This window comes from Mercurialis annua, linkage group LG7 (genome assembly GCF_937616625.2).
Source record: "Mercurialis annua linkage group LG7, ddMerAnnu1.2, whole genome shotgun sequence".
NCBI classification, from domain to species: domain Eukaryota; kingdom Viridiplantae; phylum Streptophyta; class Magnoliopsida; order Malpighiales; family Euphorbiaceae; genus Mercurialis; species Mercurialis annua.
In genome coordinates this window covers 35,061,554-35,067,483 of record NC_065576.1, presented here as the reverse complement: position 1 = coordinate 35,067,483, position 5,930 = coordinate 35,061,554, and positions in this window count along the sequence as shown.

The following is a 5,930-nucleotide window of genomic DNA, read 5'->3' as shown; positions in this document are numbered from 1 at the left end:
ATGATGTTTTATTAAGTTACTATCTTTCTTGAAGTTCGCAACTTTTTAGGAAATGTATTGCCAATTTTCAATATAAACTTGTATGATTAATTGAATTCGGGTCAAGGGCAATCTAACTAAAATATCCATAGCCATAGTAAATATACCCCTACCCCATCTCTAACGACAAAATCACCTCCCTTCTTTTTAAAGATCAATTTGTTTTTCATTATTTGGAAGAATATATTTTGCAGCCGTAAAATACCTCACTTTTGCATCTTATAGTTATATATAAATCAATGTTTATCTATTTTTTTTATTAATAAAATTCTAATAATTTTTTTTTAAGTGCTTATTTTAAAAAATGTTTTTGTTGTTTTTTTTTTTTTGAGATTTGCATGAGTATATTTTTGTTCCATTAGAAGCTTGGAATTATTTGAGCTTTCATATTGACGATTCTTATTTGATCAATTTTTTTAAAATTTAAATGTATAAAATTTAGAAATATACAGCCTTCTTCCAGATTATGTTGCGCTTAAAATTTCATCATTAAGTTTTTATTTTAATGTTCAATTTCATGCCAAAAATAGATGAAAAAATTAGAATTTAATTTCTAATTTGTTACTCTTTATCATTCGATCTCCTTGTATAATATTTATTTACTCTTTTTTACATACTAGTTTTGCACTACGTGCTACGCACGTGACTCGTAACGTGACTCTCCAATGCATATCTTAATAAATTTATTATAAATATATCATATTTATTTTTTTTTATAATCAATAATTAATAATTTTAATGATTTAGTATTTTAACTAAGAATTAAGTTTAGAATTATTATCGTATTACAAAGTAGAAGATATTAAATAGCTGAACTTATAAATAATAACTTATTTTTTATCATATTAAATTTCTTCTTCTTTTTATTTTATAATAACCATAATTAAATAATTAACTTAATTTTATTAATTATATTTATAATAATAATAGGATATAAATTTAAATAATAATATATTGATCAAATACAGTATTTTGATTTTGTAGTTCAACATCAGTTTATACTAAAAAGTAGCTATTTCTATTAATTTGGAGACAATTTAGGTAGCTATTTCTACTAATTTGGAGACAATTTAGCTATTTTTTCATACTAAATTAGCAATGTTCCACTTAAATAGCTAAATAGGAGATAATTTAGCTATCTATCCTAGTTAGGATTTTAATTATAATATTTATTTAGTGATTAATTAAATAACTAATTAGTTAATGACTATAAAACCTGTATTTTATAATAAATTAAAAAGGGTTATTTGGTAAATTTGCTTGTCCCCGCTCCGTGCTTTTATATATAGTATAGATAGGTATAGATATAGATAATATTGGAGGAGGAGCTCTCGTAGAAATACATAATCACACACGAATTTAGTAATTTACTGCTCAACATTTATACAATTTGAGTAATATCTTGTTGGTCTTATCTAATCTTTAAAACAATATATCTTTGCGAAAATAAACATTGTAAATAAAGAGATTATTTGCAAATAAAATCTTCATTTTTGTATCTTTCTAACGATTTAAATATGTGTTACAAAGTTTGATAATAAAGTCAAACATTTCTTTTATACCTAGCCCAAAAGCCTTTTTCTCAACAAATAATGCAATTTTTACGGTGTTAAGTGAATATATTGAATAATAACATTGGAGTATTAAATATAAAAATAAAAGGTTGATATTCTTTTACTAAATTTTAAAAGCCATGCCTTAATTACTAAACAGTTGAAAGATGGAGATTTATTTATGTGTATAATTCTAAATAAAATAAAATATTCTTTTTCTTGTGTGATTATTATTATTACTACGGAATAGGGATGTCCATTAATTAAGTTCATCAACTTCATTTTGACATTAAAAAATTATCAACTGTGTATATGTATTAAAATAATAAATAGTAGAATAAGACTAACGTGTTTGGGCATAGTCAATCATTGCATTAAATTCTTACCCAACCCGTTTAACCGGATACGGTCGGGTTCACATAACAGATCGACTGCCCTGCAATTAATCTTCTCTCCTTCTAAGAAATACTAATACAATACCCAATAAACTTCCCCACAATTTTTCACAAATTCATTATGTTTTATTTTATTGTTTTGACCTCAAAATTCTTTTAAATATGATATATAGTTGAAGCCGGTGTGGTTTTTCTTAAGAATCAAGGTAAATATCATGAAGTCAAATCCGAAACAATTATAGATGTGAGAAATTTAGAAAAGTCCGAAGATAGACCTAATGATCTGAGGAGTAACAGTGTACTAAGCCAAAACATACACCGTCTGATATGCAGATTGTCTTAAAAAAAATTAGAAGAATTGCTTAGCGAAATTCGAGCAGTTTTCAATTAGCCCTTCAACTTCAATCGAATTTAGACTTTGGAAAATAATATTCATAGCATACGATTTGATAATCACATTATTCAAAAAATTTATCCAATTAGGAGCTTTCCTAGTATTTATGATTTCTGCATTTTTGGAGAAAAATTGAACCAACCAAATTGTAGCTCCAAGCTTTAATAACCGAACCAACAGTGTTACTCACAACTCCCCTAAAACTAATCTTATTCAAACTAGTAAAAAGAGCAGTATCGACACTAATTTTAAAGGAACCTCCTCTCAGTCTAACCTAGCGAACCATGCTATCAAATTTGTTCACCGGAAAAGATCGAAGTTGCGAAACCGTAAAGTTTGCAGTAGGCCAAAAGTTGAACATCAACTCCATTAACCACTTCATTCTTGTTGATTTGCCATTTGTCCGCATTATATTGTTATGATTCCCGCTAATATGCCAACAAACTATAACAGCCAACCCAGTGTAACATTCCGTATTTTTAAGGGATAAAATATTATCACGTGTCTAATATTTTATTAGATGGGAGTACGTATATTAAAATTAAAGATAAATTTGATTTACATGCGTGCCTAAAAGTATATTGTGGCAATAGGATTTCAAATTTATATTTTAACAATTAAAATTTGAATATTTATATAGTTAACGGGAATGATATAAACTTATGAATTGGGTGCAGAATAATTCATAAATCCCATTAAATTATTTTTAGTGTCAATATTCGCGGAATATTTTAAAAAGGTTATCGTGAAAATATAATAAGATTTGGAAGTAGAAATTTTATCAAGCGCGGTCAATATAGACCTAATAAATTGAAAATGATTTATTAAAAATAAAATATAAGTCGGATGAGAATAAAAATTATATTTTTATTTTTTTATATTTTATTAGGTTTTTGGGTAAATTTTCACGAAATTCGGAAGTCGTTTTTGTTTAAGCTACAGACGACTAATTAAGAAGTTGGTTTAAAGTGCGTAATTGAGCTAGTACTAAAATATACTTTAGCCAATTTTATATACATTTCATTCAAATGAAATGAACACAGAACCATCATTTTATTATCTATGAAAGAACAAGTAAGCAGCTTGCTCTCAACTAGCGACGGTGAAGTTAGGGTTTCGAACGATTCCGATCGTGTCTCAATTCTAATTCTGTTTTTTCGACGATTACTCAAGTAATCAAGATATTAAACCCACTATTAAACGTTTATTTTGATATATTTTGAATGTATATTCGTTTATAAAGGTTACCGAATCGAACGATTGAATTATACGTCCAAATTGCGTTTGAATTGTGTTTTTGTTAACTAGAACGTAAATATACATGTTTGCAGCGTTCCGGGCATTCCGAGCACGTCAGAATGCCCTTAAAAAATCGGATTCCAGGGGCTGAAAACCGGCTGCACGAACGTGCAGCCTAGTTGCTGCACGAACGTGCATCAACCTGCTGTGCCGTGCACAGCAGGTCCGACGCTAAATTGGAGGAGGACTTTCAGAGGCTTTTACCCTAACAGTTCGACGTAGTTTCGTTGACCTGAAAACGTTTAAAATGATAATTGTTTTTAGATTAAAATAAAGAGTCTAGAACTTAAACTTAAATACTTTTAAAAAGAGATTTAAAAGTAAAGTTAAACGTTTAAAAAGGACTTTAAAAGAGTTAAAGTCGACGTTTAACCAGTTTAAAAGATTTAGCAATCGATTTTGCTAAATAGTTAGTATACGACTGTGAATTATTTTGGCAATCAAGTCGATACTATTAAATGATTTTATTTATGTATTACTATACCTAATCCAACTTCTAGAGTAAAGTCTAAACGTTTTCTTGAGGTGAAAACAATTCAAATGGTTTTTAAAAGAAGGAGACCATTATTGCTATGTGTTACATGCTTTGACTAAACTTAGGTTTTCGGAACTAGATGTTTATACCAGAAATAAGTATTGATGTGTCGTCTTGTATGTTTTGTATGTTTGATCCGACTTGCTGTCCAGTAGTCAGATCAGGACTCAGGGGAGTCTGTCACACATACGACGAGGCTAAGTAGTAACTTCGCAGTATTGTGAATTTACGTGTTTACTTTTGAATGTCAGTATTTCAACTGTTTTAAATCCTTAATCGCAGTAGTATAGACTTAGCCAAGAGAGATTCATTGGAACAAGCTACCTATTGGGAAGCAATAGGGTTGCGTGATCACCGACACCGATTCTAGATGTACTTTTATCGAGGTATAGAGGTATGTCTGTCGTGCTAAGTTATTGGGAAAGTGAATGCTATGATTTCATGGGTAAACCCTAAGACGACAGTAACACAGTTACGGTCGCGGGTCAAACCGCGATGGAAGTTTCATGATTATGGTCTAGGTACCAGAGATATAAAAGTGGACGACGTTGATTCATTTCACGGTCCTTGGTCTGTAGTCTATACGCTCGTTATGTGAGTATGTCCGTCTGGAAAATCGTGGACTAGGGTTTCATATGGATTGACGTATTGGTAATATTTTATATATATATAACTGTTTAATATATATTATGCGATTTTGGTATATATCAGTAAACTATTTGCTCACTCATAAATATTTATATTTCTGACCCCGCTATTGTTTTCCATTTTCAGGCGATGATCTTTGAGGTCAGTTGAGCTTCCACCTTCCTGTTTCAGGGAAGCTCTTCTTTTGGTATTGTACATAAGGTTTTGTACTCTTATTATGCTGCAATAGTATAAGCTTGATATGCCAGCAGATGTGCCACTAGTCCTCTATTTAGATACTCTGATAGGATCTAGTGCACATGTGTATACCCTTTGAATGGCCGCATAGTGGCATATTGCATATAGTTACCGAGTCGGTCTAGTGTGTTTTTGGGAGGGTAAAAAACAGTACGTTTTATATACGCTGGCTATGAGTAACCGGTCCGCTATGTATTTTAATAAGTTTAATACCACCGTCATGAAACGTAGAGGTGTATGCATTATTTTATTAAACATATTAATAGTGGCGTGTGGTTTGGAACGAGGCTGTCTGTGTATTTAGGCAAGCGAGATATTAGTCCTTGATTTTCAGTAATCACCACGCCAGGTTTTTAGAGGAAAGCGAGGGTTGAGATAATTCAGTTATCCAACAAGTACTTTTGAAAACTAGATTTTATTTATATGTATAATTTCAGAAATGTATTTGTGTTAAAAGAGAAAAGTTTTAACGGTATTTTCTGAAAACGGATCGTAAACGAGGTGCGATCCTGTAATATTATTTGCGAAAAATTTCTAGAGGTTCTAGGCTTGCTACGGATTTCGGAACAACCATTTCCATTTCCTAGCGCCGGTCGTGCCTTAGTTTAGGGATGAAAATCGGGCCGTGACACCCAACCTTTTTGCTAGGCAGCTTCCTTGCCCAAGAAATAACTCAACTCGTAATATCACTAAAGTTCTCCTCGAACATGCGCAAGTTGACCAGAGACCAACAATTTTCAGCAAAATGACATTCACACAACAAATGTAGGGTTTTTTTTAGAGAAAGAGATGCAGACCGAGAAAACTTGAGTGATGAAAACGTGCTTAGA